The sequence below is a fragment of the Tupaia chinensis genome, unplaced genomic scaffold (genome assembly GCF_000334495.1).
Source record: "Tupaia chinensis unplaced genomic scaffold, TupChi_1.0 Scaffold000383_1, whole genome shotgun sequence".
Classification (NCBI taxonomy): Eukaryota; Metazoa; Chordata; class Mammalia; order Scandentia; family Tupaiidae; genus Tupaia; species Tupaia belangeri.
In genome coordinates this window covers 254,371-271,904 of record NW_006159885.1, presented here as the reverse complement: position 1 = coordinate 271,904, position 17,534 = coordinate 254,371, and the positions used below count along the sequence as shown (strand labels likewise).

At 38.6% G+C, this 17,534-nt stretch overlaps 1 protein-coding gene across 1 annotated transcript in view; it reads right to left on the bottom strand.

Annotated features, from left to right (window-relative positions):
• CA10 (carbonic anhydrase 10 (inactive)) overlaps positions 1–17,534 on the bottom strand; it is a 601,034-nt gene that overhangs the window by 485,812 nt on the left and 97,688 nt on the right. The gene's annotated exons all lie outside the window — the stretch shown is intronic.

The window sequence follows — 17,534 nt, the reverse complement described above, 5'->3', positions numbered from 1 at the left end:
TCTTTCTTTCTTTCTTTCTTTCTTTCTTTCTTTCCTTCTTTCTTTCTTTCTTTCTTTCTCTTTCTTCCTTCCCTTCTTCTCTCACTCTCTCTCTTTCCCCTTTCTTTCTTTTTCTTATATCTTTCTCCCTTCTTTTGTTTCCAGGAGACAAACACCCTCAAAAGTGTCTCAAGCTGTGTTCCCTCTTGGCTTTCCCAACCAGCCAGGATCACAGGAACTCATGGGAGTGCACAGTGTGTAGAGACCAACCTGGGAACTGAACCACAATCTTCCATATGACTTCCAGCAGGGCAGAACTTGGTGCCACCACTGCTTCATCACAAGTGGGCCTGGAATACATTTTTGACCCCAAGAACTAACACTGATCAATGGCTACTGCCTTTTGCCTCTCAAACCTGGTGAGACATTAAAACCATGAGGGAGCTAGGAAGAAAGAACAGTTTGCTGGGAAAAGTATATCCACTCAGTTTGGGTACATTATCAGTCAGAGTCCGCAGCTTTACTTTCCTTTCCACTTATACATTGCAGATATGCTGACAGAAAAGATAATAGAAAGCAATAAATACTTGGAAGTTCTGATAAATATGGACACATACCATTTACAGAATCGAGAGTCTTGAAGAGTTTTCAGAAAATATCAGTCAGAGAACAAGATCCTTGCAGTAGTAACAACCTTTCTTCTGACATTTTTACCATCTCCCTGGAGAAAGGCTAGACCTGCTGGCAGTAATACAGGGAGCAGGAGCAGACTAAGCGCAGGGTAACCTGTGGAAACACTGGCTTCTTTTCCTTCTGCTCCTTTGCATATTAATGCTAAGTCTAGATATGACATTTTCTCCCATGCTGAAGCCAAGAGAAGACCCTTCCAATGAAGCAAAAAAAGCAAAAACAAAAAGAAAATAAAACTGCGTATGGGTGTGTGGCGGTCGGAAGGGGTACGCGTTCTTAGTATGTACATGGGGCCAGAGAGAAGCAGACCAAACCAGGGTAACTTTAGAAGCATGTAGTTGAAAAGGAGATAAAAAATATTCTTCTGCAGAAGAATAAAATGTACCCTTCCTTAAGTAAATTATTCCTTGCTTTGGAGACTGAGATTCACCAGCTTGCCTCTTTATCTTCTACTCATGTATCTTGAAGGGAAGATAGTTCCTTAGCATTCTTCTTTTGGTAAATTAATTTTCTTTCATATTTTACTATCTAATTTATTGCTTTCCATGAGAGAGAGAGAGACAAAGTGGGGAGCACTAGGCATCCCCAACAGGATCTTCATGTTATGTCCAACCCGCAATTTTAGCTTGGAATACACTTGGTGTGCTCCGGAAGATCCTGGAACACAACTCCAGGACCTTTCCTATGTGGGTCCAGTTGCTTTCCGACTGCTCCTCCACAAGTTCCAGCATTCTCCATTTTAACCTTATCATTCAAGGTAGGGCATATCATAGAGATAGGCATAACTACAAAGTCATACCAGTTCCAGATGTTAGACATCTAGCCTTTTGTTTAAAATAGCAATAAATGGCTAAAAATAACCAGATGCTTGAGGAATATCAACAGCATAAGAGAGAAGAACCAAGATTAACAAAGAGAGATAGCATAGAAGGCAAAAGAAAAGTAAAACAAAAACAAACAAAAAACTAATTCGTATTCTTGTAGAGACTTAGGAAAATAACATGTCTATAAAACAAGAGAATGTTCATAAAAACAATAAACGAAAATGCAAAAGTGATTTTTTTTTAGAAATTAAAATATGATAGCTTTATTAAAAAACTAATAAAGGTCCTATACAATAGAATTGATATTGTTGAAAAGCAAAGTAAGAATATGGAAGATAATAAAATCTCCTAGAACTTACTATAAAAAGATAGAAGTAGAAATTATGAGAGCAAGGAAAGAACATAGAAATTATAGAAAAAAAAAGAAAAGAAAAAAAATATTGCAAGATAGGTCTGTTTGTTCCCATCTAGAATGAGAGAGCAGGGAGTAGATAGGAGAGATAATCAAAAAAATAATAAAAGAAAAATTCCCTAAGATAAGCAGCAACCTGAATATTAGTTCACTTAGTCAATAAAATTTAGTACACTCTTGCTTTTTTGCCAGACACTGTTCTTAGCATTTATAGTTTAATGAACAAACAACAACAAAAAAATCTTTCCTATTGGAACTTGCATTTCAGTATGCTGAGCACAAATAATGAAAAAAAGACATACACATTTAGGTACATCATGGTGACATTTCTAAACTTCAAGGATAAAGATAATGTCTTAAAAGCCAGGAAGGGCCTGAGGTACTGAGGAACATTTATCTACAAAAGGATCACCTTTTCATCTAAGACCCTGTCTGCAAGCTGACAGTGGAGTAATGCCATGAAAAGTCTGAAGGAAGGTAGTTTTGAAACTAGAATTCTATTACCAGACAAACTATCATTCAAGTGTAAGGGCAAAAGAAAGGCCTTTTCCTGAACCTTGGCAGACCCAGAAAATTGATCCCCCACACATCCTTTCTATAAAAAGAACAAAACACAACAAACACAACCCCAAAATGCAAAACTTAAATATGAAGTTCAGAAAATTATAAAGTAAATTCAATAGATGAGAAAGAATAAAAATAACCCCAGAAGTAAAGCAAAAACAAAAACAGAAAGGCATTGTGAGAGTTGAACAAGCTTAGAAAACCATCGGTCTGCATTAGAACAGTGTGTTAGAGGCTTCTAAGAAGAATGTCTACAAGAAAAGTAACTGCCACAATGCAAAATGCATGATTAAAAAACAGCAGTAAAATGAGTTATGATTCTGGGCCATTGATGGAATATATCATGATATTATAATGTGGCATATTATAAAAATACTATAGTAAAATAATATATTTTTGACACAGTTTCATACTGATGAGATAAAGGCATTTTTTTTTTCCTAATAAATCACAGAAAGCTAATGTTTTCCCAGGAAAAACAAATGCAAGGAAGGCATAGTCTAAGTAAGAAACACTTCAAAATGAGTTATGATTCTGGGCCATTGATGGAGTGTTAGAAAGATCATTCTAGGGAGAAGAAGTCATAGCCCTAGGACTACAACTAGATAACTTCAGATAAAACCTAATAGGGTCTATAATTGATATTAGCTACACCCTGTGAAGTTCAGGTGCTTAATGGGGAAGGCAGAGCTATCCAAATGCTTGGGATATGAGGTTGTGACTGGAAAGAAGCTGGAGATTTTGTCATTGTTCCCATAAAGCAGATGACCACCGAGGTGGTGAGACGAATTGAGAAGGCAATGTAGTAGGCTCCGGAATACTATTGCTTAGAAGGTGACACGAGTAAGAACAGACACAGAAAGCTGCAAAGGAAGTCTCAGGTTTAGAAATGATGAGTTTAGAAATGTACACTCTTCCAGAAAAGAAAAGTGTCTGAAAGGAGAATCACTAGTTATTGAAATAGGGTTGAAAAAGAGCCAGTGGTTTGGCACTTGGCTGGCGGTGGTGACCCAATTCTAGTCAGAGAGAAGACAAGATAGTTTGCAGAACAATCTGGAATTAAAATACAAGATCATCACAGTCACCATGGGGGCCATTTATGAGGAGGAGTAAAATGGGTTGTCGAGTAGAAAGACCCCCACCCCCCTTCTCCCTGCAGCAATCGGGCTAGGTTGGGGAAGGAGACTTGGCTTATTTGTGTTGCCAAATTCTCAAAGTAGGAGCACCCCATGCTAGATACTTGCTGCCTAAGAACTTTTGCTACAGGGTTTGTCTTTGTTATGTTTCATAACAGAGTCCACAGGCACTTTCTTCCCTGTTAGTTTTACAGATATAAAAAAGTAGGATTCCTGGTTGGGGGTTATAGTTTTGCTGTCTTTGATTGTCTTCTACTTGACAAAGAGGCATAACCTGAAGTTAAAGCATCCCGCTGTATCTTCTGTAAACAATCCCATTATCACACAACAATTAAATGAGCTCTATTTACCCTTGTAGAGCTTCCTCCAACAGCAGTTCACCAAGCTGCTTTTCAATAAAGCTGTATTTGTAGCTTAAGAAGGCAACCAAGGTATGTCTTTCAAATAGGCTTTGCCAGGAGGAGGGAAGGATGGATTTTCATCTAGCTTGGAAGCCAGGGGGTTATGAGGCCAAGGCCATGGATGTTAACCCAGTTAGTTTCACTCAGAGAATCCGTGTGTTTCATGGCCAGAAGGCAGCCATGAGCTCTGCTTTTGTGTTGCCATTCTTGAATGAATTTTTAGTGCATAGAAAGTTTCTGAGCCTAAGGCTGTACTGCTATACCTCAAGTGGTTGACCACAGAACAGATTTTTTTTTAATAATCCCTACTCTAAACCATACAATCTTTTTCTTGAGTAATCACATAATAATCAATCACAGTAAAATAATCATTATTCTTGATCTTTCTCCAGTTTTAAAACAATTTAAAAATAAATTTAAATGTTAAAAGATATCATTCAGACTCAATAAATTATTCTATGCATGAGCTAAAAGTCACACTTACCAAATAAAAATATTATACCTTGCCATTCACATTCTGCTACAAGTACAAATAAACACACAATATAGTCACACAGAGTGAGGAAATTGGAGTGATTCGAGTTTTTGTTTCTTTGGGTTTACTATCACAACACAATTATTTGTACAGTGTTACTGCTGTTTATTTTGAATGAACAGTTTAGGAATTTGCAGGATGAAAGGGATTGGAGGCAAGATCTGCCGTACAATGAACTTCACTAATCTGGAATTCTTAGGCACATCTTCTTGGAACAAATGTAGCTGAGTACCTCTGTGTTGGAGGCTAATTGAAAAGTTAAGAGTTCCCCCAAGTAACTTCTACGTAGACTACAATCGTTGTTAAAGGATAAGTAACAAAAATGTGCTAATTTGAAGATTACACATATATTATTATTATTATTATTATTTTGAAAGATTTTTGCCATAAGGCACGTGGACTCACCAGAGAGACAGAGACAGAGAGACAGAAAGCGAGAAATCACCCTCCAGTGGGGATGGCCATGCCACAGTCCTTTCTCCTTCAGTCTCCTCTGGGGATTTTGGGCACACATGCACACATGCCTGGTGTGAGTATCAAGCCATCGGCTTTGGGACTCAAACCGTGGTCAGCTATGTGGGAGTCCAGCTCCTTAAGCACTACATCACCTGCTGGTCTCATACACCTATATTATTAAAATTCAGTAGTAACTACAGGAATGGTTTAGAACTTAGAGAAACAAAATATTTTTGAGGGCAGGAGCATTTTTAGAATTGAGAGGGTATGGGATAATAAAAAGCAGAACAAAATTTTAGTGGCCTTTATTATTGTTATCAAGTTCTCTGTAGACAATGCATTCATTTACTGCTTATACCCAGTGTAAGCTACTTCTGCTATACTGCAGTTGGTGCATGTCTGACTGGATAGGTCCTGAAGCTCCAGATGTTCCTTCCACCAGCAGAGCCAGGTCCCTCTGAGAAGAATTGGTACAAAAGTCCATCCTGTTCGAGTCCTCCACATTGGATGGCTGCAACCTGACTCAGACAAATCCTCTCTGTGCTGAAGTACATATGTAGGTTTTATGTATATTTGCACCCAAAATATATGTGTGTGTGGTGTGGTGGTGGTGGTGGTGTGTGTGTGTGAATCCTCCTGCCTAACCCTCCCATGTACTTGGGAGTATGGGTGTATATCATTGTGCCTGGTTTTGCAGATGGGCAGTGAATTTTAGAAACTGGTTCTCCCAAGCTGCCTTAGCCTGCTGAGGAGCAGCTTCAACCAGAGTAGAGTGCTGGGCTGGGCCCCAAGTTGTATCTTAGTGCATCACACACTGTAATTAACATACATTTTAAAGGCTTACAGTGTCTTCCTGGATTAGAAGCATACATTAAAAACTAAGAGGAATAGTACAACTGAGCAGGTCTTTTTTCTTACAACCTCAAATTGCCTAATGCAAAATTGTAGTAACACAAGGAGTAAGATTTTTATATGTACACTTTCATAGTCTATAAAGCAAAACTAAATTTAAGGTCTTTGTATGAACACTTTCATAGTCTATAGGGCAAAACTAAATCTAATACATAATTTTTACAAAAATATTTGAGACAGGTCTTACTGTTCTTATTTTAGAAGCGAGTAAATTGAGGCTATGAGATGTTAGGTGACTTCTAAACATCACATAGTTTAGTACACAACAGAGTAGGACTCAAAGCATTATCTTCTGAGACTACTGCCCTTTGCACTGTACAGCTCTAAAATATGACAGTAAGAGGGACAGTCACCAATGAGATGATAAGGAGGAGTGTTTACTGTTGGCAAGAAGGTTAAAATCTGTTATTTGGTAGTCAGATTCCATCATGTTTAATCCACTGGCAATGGCCTTTTCCATTCTGTCTACCTGGCAGACACCTATATGTATTTTAAGACCATCTCAAAAGAAGTTTTCTTCCTCAATGCTTTCTCTGATCCCAACTCTAGAATTAGTTACTTTCTCCTTTGTGCAACCAATGAGTCCTGCCACCATTATCTTAACACTCCTTATCAGGCTAAACTGCAATTTGTGATTTGCATGTTGTCACCTAAATCAGGAGCTGTGTTTTATTCGTGTCACCAGTGTCTAGCAGGGTGTCTGACACATAGAGGGCTTAGAGTAGATTTTAAACACTACACATCTCAATTTTCTGGGAAAAAAAATAACTGAAAGTATTTGTAATTGAGAGTGAGTAGGTGTAACATCACTCTCTCATACTGAGAAGTATGTATCCATTAACTTCTACTTGCTTTTTCTTAGAGATGTGAGATCAAAAAACTAGAGAGAGATAATTACATCACTAACTCCACTTACAAACACTGATATTGAGAACGTAATAAAATTATCCTGTAAATGAAATCAATATTCTATTTCTTATGCTGCTAAATATATCTCCCAAACCAATTTTATATCATATTAGCAAACTGAGTGAATAGTGGAACTGGAAAAGTCTTTGAAAAACCTTGCAGCTCAATGCTCTGACTTTATCAGATCCTGATATTTAAAGGGAATTGCTTAAGATTTTATATTTGGTTAATTAGAGATTCAAGTCAGTCAGCACTTTCTAATACTCTTTGTTGCTTCCATGATCCAAAGAAAAAGAAGATTAATAACTATGAAAATAAAGTCCAGAGGATAGAGTACTGGTGTATTCAATGACTCATATCCTGCTCAGCAAAATTCAGTAGTTCAAACAGAACTTACATCGTAAAGACTGGCCACCTTTAAGAGTTATTCCCTGACCAAGCCATATACCATGAAGCTCTTTAAAATGCATGCTGTATCCTTGAGAGAAATTTAAAGTCCTATTTTTTTTTTAAATGTTCACATATACTTTTATAGCAAAAAATTTGATGCCATAAAGTGAGACATCAGGAGGGATTTTAGAGTATAGTCTACTTTGAGAAATATTGGTTGTCAATGCAAATAAGCTAGGTTCTAGGTCCAACTCCACTGTTTGTTTTACAGCCATGGGTAAATCCTTCACCTTGTTGAGTCTTCCACATCTGCTGGTCGTGGAGAGAAATACTGATTTGTCTTACTTTACAAGTTGTCACAGATGAGATACAATACATGCTGTAACATGTACCCCTTGATGAAATGAAGATGACATACTAACTCTATAGAAATATGTCAGAAACTCACAATTCCAGTTTAATCATGAGAAAAATATTAAACAACCCTACACTGAGGGATAGTCTACAAATTACCTGACCAGTACCCATTAGTATTGTCAACGTCATTAAAAATAAAAGGAAAGATTGAAAAACTTCCACAGACCAGAGGATATATGATGGCTAAATGCCATCCGCTACCTATCTTAAACCAGATCAGGAAACAGAAAAATAACCCTCATGAAAAAAACTGGGAAATCTCCCTCAAACCTTGAGTTTAGTTAATAGTAAATGCAGCTGGGTTGAATTCTCAGTTTTGACAAATGCACACATGAATGCAAAATGTTAACATTAAGAGAAGTTGGGTAAAGGAGATTTTGGAACTCCCTGCATTATCTTTGCAACTTTTCTGTATATTTATGATTATCCCAAAATAAAGAGATGATTTTAAAAGATAAAAGGAGAACTGAAAAGGATTTTCTAAAACATAATGAATGATATTCAAATGGTAAATTATACCTAGAGGGAAGATAAATTTGACTGGCATAACATTTTCTTTAATTTTTTGTTTCTTCCTTAATTGATTTTTTTAAAAAAAACAAGTATATATTTTGTTTTATTTATTAAATAAATAAAATTTGTGCTCACCAGAGAGAGAGAGACAGATAGAGAAAGCAAGCCACCGGGTCCAGAACTTAAACCATTGTTAGCCATGTGGGAGTCCAGTGCCTTAACCACCAGACTACGTGGTGGCCCTCTTCCTTAATTGTGTGTGTGTGTGTGTGTGTGTGTGTGTGTGTGTTTACCTAGAACTATATCCTATGAAACTGTTATATTCTATTAATAGCATTCAAACAGATTTGTAATGAAAGAGCACTGAATGAAAGGTAAAAGGTAGTAGTTTTCAGACCTGATTCTATGTTAACCTGCATTGGAAACATGGACACTCATCTCACCTGACTTACATTTTTTTCCTCTGAGAAAAAGGGAAATAATAGTGCGACTATTGTAAGGGCTGAATGGAGTAATGTAAGTGATGGCATTTTAACAACTACAAAATAATGTATGTATTGATGGATTATTATGCTTCTACCAGCTTTGGAGAGAATGCAACTATGGATGACAGAAAAATGGTCTCTCAAAAATGTCCACATCTTACGTACCAGCAGTTAGCGTAATGGCTATGTCACTGGACTCCCATGTAGTCAACCGCAGTTCGAGTCCTGGACTCGGTGGCTTAAAACTCATGCCAGGCTCGTGTGCGTGCATGCCCAAGATCCCGAGAGGAGAATGGAGGAGAAGGGATTGAGGCATGGCCATCCCCCCTAGGGGGTGATTTCTTGCTTTCTGTCTCTCTGTCTCTCTCTGTCTGTCTGGCGAGCACACACGGCCTATGGCAAAAACCTCTCAAAAAAAAAAAAGTCCATATCCTAGTCCCTAAAATCTGTGAATGTGTTCCCTTATTTGGCAAAGGAGACTTTGCAGGTTTGATTAGGTTAAGAATTTCAAGAGGGATCAGCAGATGGCGTAATGGTTATGTCGCTGGACTCCCACATAGTCAACTGCAGTTTGAGTTCCAAACCCAGTGGTTTAAAACTCATGCTGGGCAGGTGTGTGTACATATGTGCTCAAAATCCCAAGAGGAGACTGGCCATCACCCCCCCCCCCCCCCCCCCAGGGGTGGGTGTGATGATTTTTCACTTTATGTCTGTCTCTCCAGTGAGCAACTGTGCCCTATAGCAAAAATGTCTCTCAAAACAAAAAAATTCAAGATGGGGAGCTCATCCTATATTATTCAAATGGGCCAAGTGCAGTCACAAGGGTTTGTGTAAGTAGGAAGAAGGAATGTCAGAGTGAAAGAGATGTGACAGCAGGAGGCTAGACCATGCAAGGATGAGACCATGAACTAAGCAATACAGATGGTTTTTAGAAGGTGCAAGCACCAAGGAAACAGATTCTCCTGCGAGTCTCCCAAAGGTATGAGACCCTATTGACACATTGACTGTGGGGCTTCTCATCATCAGAACTATAAGATGATATATCTGTGTTGTTTTAGCTACTAAGTTTGTGGTAATTTGTTTTAGTAGTAATAGGACATGAATACAACGGCTATATATAGCACTTAATTGATGTACTGAAGGAGGCTGGAAGGTAGATAGCTTTGGTAATGGGATCTTCTACATTTTAGAGGGAAACTGTCTTGGGTTTGGGTGATCATATAGTGAATCCTAAGCTATACTTGACATCAGGGTCAGCAGAGCATGTTGGTCAAAGGTGAGGCCGGAGGTAGAAAGGACTAAGGAAAAGCAAGCACTGAGTCCACTCCTGTAGTCAAAAAGAAAAAGTCACCAAACAGGAAAACAAGGATCTAAATAGGAGAGCTTTCAGAAACCAGAGCAAAATAAGGCCAGAGAGATGACGGAAGGGGAAGTGGCTGGAAGAGCCAACTGAACCACCATCTGGATTAATGTCTGAGGACTGCTACACACTGATAGCCTCTGTATACTTGTCCCATCACCTTACTCTGTCTCTTCTATATCCCTGTGCTAGACAATGGCTGTACTCACAAGGAAGTTTCCAAACCAAATCCTGGGAAATACCTCCCTCTGCCTCACTCTATATATTTGTTACATATCTATTAATAGAAACACTGGTTGAAAAGCCTAGGGGAGAGACATAGGAATGGGGAAGCTAGCTTTGGTTTTCTTCTGTAGATAGGCTCAGGTGAACACATGAAAAGTAATTTCCAGTTCAAAGATTATGATTTCCCCCTTTAAAATATGAAGATGTTAGGCTAGAACAATGTCTCCTTCACCTTCAAATTCTACCCTGTGATCCATTTTGATTGAGCATCTTAACAATATTTTATGGTCTTCTCTATGAAAGAACAAGGGGCCATCACTCACTATGCGGAAGAATGAAGATAACAGTGTTTGGCCAAATTCTTTTTTTCTTTCTTTTTTGTAAATTATCTTATTTTATTTCAAGTTCTTATATACATTCAATGATGTCATTAGTTTACAAAGTGAATGTTCTAACATGTTTACATTTCTCTCCAGTCCAGTTGATAATATTATAAAGTTATCTTCAACAGATAATACCCCATTTCTTGGCCAAATTCTAAGATGATTCCCACCTCCAAGTGTCCATACCCCTGAGTATAAGTGGGATTTATGAGTCTGATGGCATTTCACTCCTATGATTATATTACTTTATCTGGAAAAGATGAAGATTTTTCAGATGTGAATGAGGTGTCTAATCAGTTGATTTTGAGTTCATCAAAAGGGACAACATCCCGGATGGATGGGCCTGATCTTTAAAAGAGAGTTCAGGCCTTCATGGAAGGAAGATGTACAAGCATGAAACAATCTCTTTCTAGCCTAAAGAAGAAACATCCATACTATGAACTGCCTGTAGAGAAGAGGCAGTCTGTAGGAATCACAGGCCTCAGTCCTATAGCCCAAGGAACTGAGCTCTGCCAGGAATTGGCATAAGCTTGGGCCCAGATGAGATTGCAGCCAGACTGACATCTTTTTCAGCCTTGCCAGACCTTCAGCCAAGACCCAGTTTAGTCAAGCCCTAGACTCCTGCCCCAAGGAAACCATGAGATAATACATACGAGTAATCTTAAGCTGCAAAATATGTAGTAGTTGTTACATAGAAAACCAATATAGGTACCACTGCCATTTACCACACGGAGGAATGAGAACCATGCACAACCCCCGAAGGCCACTCTCAATCAGCAAGCACCCTAAAATTATTGAAAAAAGAGAGTTCACACGCCTTACTGATATCTACCATGAAATGTGCTTGAGCAGAAAATTGGCTGGTCTAAAAAACATAGACATCAGTACTAAACCACAAATGGTTGGGCATAATTACCTTCATTTCCTTTTCTTTTTTTTTTTTTTTTTTGAGAGATTTTTGCTATACGGCACATGCACTCACCAGAGAGACAGAGAAAGGACAGAGAGAGACAGAGAGACAAAAAGCAAGAAATTATCCCTCAGGGGGGATGGCCATCCGCAATCTGTCCTCTAGTCACCTCTCAGGATTTTAGGCACACACACACACACACACACACACACACACATACACAGGCCCAGCGTGAGTTTTAAGTCACCACGTCCAGGACTCAAACCATGGGCGACTATGTGGGAATTCAGCGATGTAACCATTACGTCATTTGCTGGCTCTAATTACCTTCATTTTCTAATCTTGAGATTTTTTTTAAAAACTACCTAACAAGGTCAGGATAGAAAATAATGTGCTTGGAAGATTTATTGGCCTGGGTGAATGATTTTTACTTCAGTTTAGAGAAAGCTCCAGAAAATGGTGAGGTGAGCCAAAGCAACCCTCTAGTTCCAGTCTAGATAAGAAATGGCAGCCAGGAGCTCCTCTATTAATCATCCAGGTCTCTTAGAAACTCAGTTTCAAGATCACTTGGTACTTCCCAGATCTAATTGTACACTGTCTTACTTTTCCCAGGATCTCTACCCAAACATTGAAGTATGGCATGCAAGACCCTCCACGAGCTGGCTCCTGATCACCTCCAAGCTCAAACCACTTTGCCTCTGTCACTTTACACTCCAGCCACAACAACCTTCATTCTATCTCTCATGTGCTTCTTGTCATGCCTGCCTCTGAGCCTTCATGCAGGCTCATTCTCTGTCTACACTAGCTTTAGGAACTCAGTCTTCACTGGTGATGTCCTTCTTCATCTCTAGACTTAGCTTCCCAAAAGGCTCACCCTCCTATCCATTCTCCAGACTATAACTGCTGAACTTCTCAAAACTTGAGTGCTTTCTCCGTAAAGAACATACTGCAGTTTGTACTGATGAGTTCGTAATAATAATAATAATAATAATATTATAAGCTATTATTATTATATAACTTGCTTCAAGGACTATGTGGGAATCCAGTGCCTTAACTATCATACTGTCTGCTGGCTCCTGCTGACATACTTTAAATACTTCTTTTAAATTTTTAATTAATTATTTAATTTACATTCATTCCCTAAGCATTGTCACTGCATACTTAATGTGATTTCCCCTTCAGAATATACTGCAAAGTGGCTTAATCATACATGTTATTGTAAATACTTCTTAAGAAAACCATGCTGAATTGCTTCAAAACCAAGATTAACCCAATTGTTTTGGTTTTGCAGTCTTAGTCTAGATGCTAGTCATCTCTTGCCTGGATGACTGAAAACAACAGCACCTGGGACCAGCAGATGGTGAAATGGTTACGTCATTGGATTCCCACATGGCCAACTGTGGTTCAAGTCAAAATCATGCTGGGCATGTGTGTGTGCCTGCCCAAGATCCCAGGAGGAGAATGGACAAGAAGGATTGTGGTGTGGCCATTTCCTGTGGGGGGTGATTTCTCACTTTCCCTCTTACCATCTCTGTCTCTCTCTCTCCCACTGAGTACACACACCCAAAGGGGGAAAAAACCCTAAAAACAAACAAAAACACACAACAACACATTATTGATCCTTCTGCCTCTGATATTCTCACTGGAATTCAGTGTACCCATCACTACGATGATAGCTGGCTTTCTAAAATGCACATTTGATTGTGTCTCTTTAAAACTTAGAATTGCCTTATAATTTCCCTATTTTTAAAGGGATTGAGTCTGAACTCCTGAAAACAGAAAGCAAAAAGATTCATAATCTGGCCCTTTCTCATTCATTGTGATCTACCCTGTCCCCTGCCTTTTGGGACCTCATAAGTGTCTTCCACTTTCTGAAACCAACCTGCTTTTTCACCTCGTTTTGCCTGTGCTGCCTGATATGCCTCATGTTCTACTTCTCTACTTGGAGTAAGCCTGAGTAGTGCAAAGACCCAGGTCTAATTTCTTTCTTTCTTTTAACCTTCTTCTGAAAGACCTGAATCTAGAAGACTGTTTTGGACTCATGTAACAGAAAGTTCAACTCAAAGTAGCTCCAAGAATAAGTTTGCTACTTCTTTACTAAAATCAGTAGTGAGGCAGTTCCATGATTAACTCAATCTACAAGTGGGTCTTAAAAATATATGCATTTGTGTCAGTTGGTAACATGCTGGTTAAAGTGGCTGGCTCTCACATGGTTGACTATACAGTGTGTGTCTCAGATCCAGTGGTTAGAAAAAAACACACTAGGCACATGTATCTGCATGTCCAAAATCCTGAAAGGCGAAATAGAGAAGGAATTAGTGTGATCATCTCCCATGGGGGTTCTTTCTCACTTTTCCTCTCTCTGTCTCTCTCATCTATAAATAAATAAATGACAAAATAAAATACAAAATAAAATAAAAAGATATGGGTCCTTTCCAACTTTCCATGCTGCCACCTTTAGTGCAGCTTTTTAAAAGTATATAAATTTATTTATTTATTTTAAATTTCATCATTGTGTATCATTACACCAAACCAAATTAATTTCCCCATCGTGAATATAATATGCATTGTCCAGTCAAAGACGTTCCCATAGATGTTATAATCAATAGATTTCTTTTGATTTTGGTTCCCTTAAATGTTTTGCTTCTTTTTTGTCTTATTTTATTTGTTCAAAGTAACCAGTGCTATTGGGACGCTTTTTTTTCCCCCAGCAGACTTCTCTCAAATGCCATGATAGAAGTGTTTATTACATGTTCATTCTGTCCAGTGTATTATTCAGGGTTCTCCAGATAAACAGACCAACAGAATGGGGGATTTTATAAGAGCTTGCTCAAGTGAGAGGGAGAGAAATAGAGATAGATTTATTTGAGGGAATTGGCTCACATTATTATGGAGACTGGCAAACCTAAAATCTGCAGGGTGGTCCAGCAGGATGGATGCTTAGGAGAAAAAAGAATGTTGCAGATTGGAGTCCAAGGATTTTGGAGGCAGGATTCCCTCTTCCACAGGGGACCTCAATCTTTTTCCCTTAAGACCTTCAACTGATGGGATGAGGCTCAACCACATTATTGAGGGTAATCTGCTTTACTCAGTCTTCTGATTTGACTGTTAATCTCATCTAAAAATATAACTTCACAGCAGCTTCCAAATGTATTTGACCAAATATCTGGATACCATAGCCTAGCTAAATTGAGACATAAAATTAGCCATTACAGTGTCAAAAGCAATCACTGGCAATTAGACTACAGTCACCAAGGCTGGTGTAGATGTAGCCAAGACTCCTCTCTAGACTGGGAGGTGCTCCCTCCCTGAATACATGGCTGTGTTAGTGGTGAACATGAAAATAAAATATGGGCTTTCCTGCAAGGCAGAGCGTGGCAGTAGGTGGGGTCAGGAAAAGTTTGATCTGGAGAGGGCAAACAAGGTCTGTTAAACATCAGGTCGGCAGCATCGCACTATTTTATTATTTCCTTTATACACTGTATGAACCCTGTTGGTGTCCTTATTATTCTAAATCACAGGTTTATGGTTCATCTTCCCCTTTAGACTATGCATTTCTCCTCGATTAAGAATCACATATCAAATTAAAATAATAATAATAATATTATTAATAGAATTAAAAATAATCCCCCCTCTGAAATCACATATTGGCTATCTCTTTATTCACAGCCCCAAATGCAATGTTTGACACCAAGGATGTACTCCATAAATGCTGTTGAACTGACCAAAGTGGGATATCCTGGGGCCAAATTCACCTTGTGCTTTCCATGGCTGTGTAGCTCATATAATTCTAGTCAGAACAAGTTTGGCTGAGGTCACAGACTGACAACTCTTATGCCAATTGAACCATTATTTCTAGTCACTTTGGTAACAGACTTATGGAATAATAAAGCTCATTCAAATAGTGTAGTCATAGGAAGATCTTTTAACACATCCATAACTTGAAAATAAATCAGTAGCAAATTGAAGAATAGTCTTAGCCTTATATTCAACTAATGATAATAAAAGGTGAAGACTTTATTTTTGGTCCCAAGCACCAACATAAAGTAGGTCATCTGGAGTCTCTCAGATAGTAGGGCCTCAGTCGATAACTTAATTCACAAACTCTCATGACTCTTCCTTTTTTTAATAGAGTTAGAATTTCTAACAGTTTAAGAAGTGAAATCATTAGATATCAGCCTTGTTTACCAGGAACCCAAAGGATTTTAGGATTGTTAAATGCAGAAGATGATAAAATTGTCTCTTTGTCGGCCACTGTGTAGACTCTTAAGTTTACAAATTCAAGGAACATTTCCTAAGCATTCTCATGTTTCAGGCATTATGAAAGACTCTTATTTGCATTATTACACTTTCCAGTCTCTAGCTCTCTGCCTCTTCTCAAGTGAAGAAGAATCACATATCTAATTATAGTTACTAATACATAGTGATAATTTAACAAGAACTAGCATGTACTGACTCTCACTGTTGACCAGACATTCGTATAACCACTGCATCCTCACTGAATCCTCACAGAACTAGTGCTGTGACTGATTTGGTTCTTATCTGTATTTCCTAGGTGAAGAACTCAGAGAACTGAGAGTGGGTGAGTAAACTGTTGACAGTCCTACCAACAGGAAACCATAGAATCAAAACACAAGCCCAAGTCTGTCTGACTTCAGAATCCATGCTCAGACTTCTACACCTTACAGCTTTTCATGTAGTGGGTTTTATACACATTATCTCAATTAAAGCTAGAAATGAGGGAAAGGTTAAAATCTTTTTTTGGGGGGGGGCTAGAGATTTTTGCTATAGGGTGCATGTGCTTGCCAGAAAGATAGAGACAGAGACAGAAAGTGTGAAATCATCCTCAAGAGGGAATGGCCATGCCACAATCCCTTGTCCATTCTCCTCTCAGGATCTTGGGCACACATGCACACCTGCCCAGTGTGAGTTTAAGCCACCAGGTCCAAGAATCGAACCATGGTTGACTACATGAGAGTACAGCGATATAGCCATTATACCAACTGCTGGTCCCAGGTTAAAATCTTATAAATCCGCACAAAAAGGAAAGATAAGAATTCTTTCCTGTGGTTGTCTTAGAAGCAACAACCAAGCCAACACAGGGCCCTGAACACATATAAAGAAAAAATGTGTAAAACATTTTTAAAAAGTGAGGTAGAAAAACAGAATTCTACAGTGACCATCTAGTGCTACCCATGGGGCATTTTAGTATTACAGAGGGTGTACCCTATAAGGGCAGCATTAATTCAGCAAGACTTATGACCTGGAGGGAATCCCATTGGTTGTTCTAATTCCATCTTTACAAGGCACAAGAATATTATTTTGATGTAATTTCTGTAATCTTTAATATGAAAAGCAGGTTTCCCAGGGGGGGAAAAAAAAACATATAAATATTCTATCTATTGGAAAAGGATGTTCCCAGTTGTGAGTATCAAATGCCAGGCATCTATACCAGTTCATATGAACACAATTTGTGTCAATTAAATTGTTAAATGATTATTATTAGACTCTTGGACATTTCTGGGTGAGTTCATCAAGTCCAGTTTCTGTGTTCACTGGGCCAAAGAATAGATGTGCCATAGTAAATTTATCAAGTTAATGGTGTCAATTTCTGAGGCTATTTGGCAGCCAGCTGGCTTTTTTCTGGGTCACTCACTCTCCTTTACCATGCTCGTTTTCCTTCTATTGGAAAGCTCCAAGAATACCTATTATAGCCCCATAATATAAATGAGAAAAATGACACTCAGAAAGGTTTGGTGACTGCTTATCTCTGCACAGCTAGTGTAATGGACTCTACAAAAGAACAGTAAAAGAAGGTACAGAAACCAAGAATGAACCAAGTGCCAGGGACACTGTTCTTTCTACCTGTCACAGAGACACCAACTGACACCACTGGCTCCGTCTTCACAGCTTTGAGTGAGGACTTCACATTGACTCCTTTTGAGAGCTTCATTTCTTACTCTCTCACATTTAAGCGATTAAGAGTGTTTTGAGTTATCTCACCTGCTTTCCTTTCCATTCCTCACTTTCATT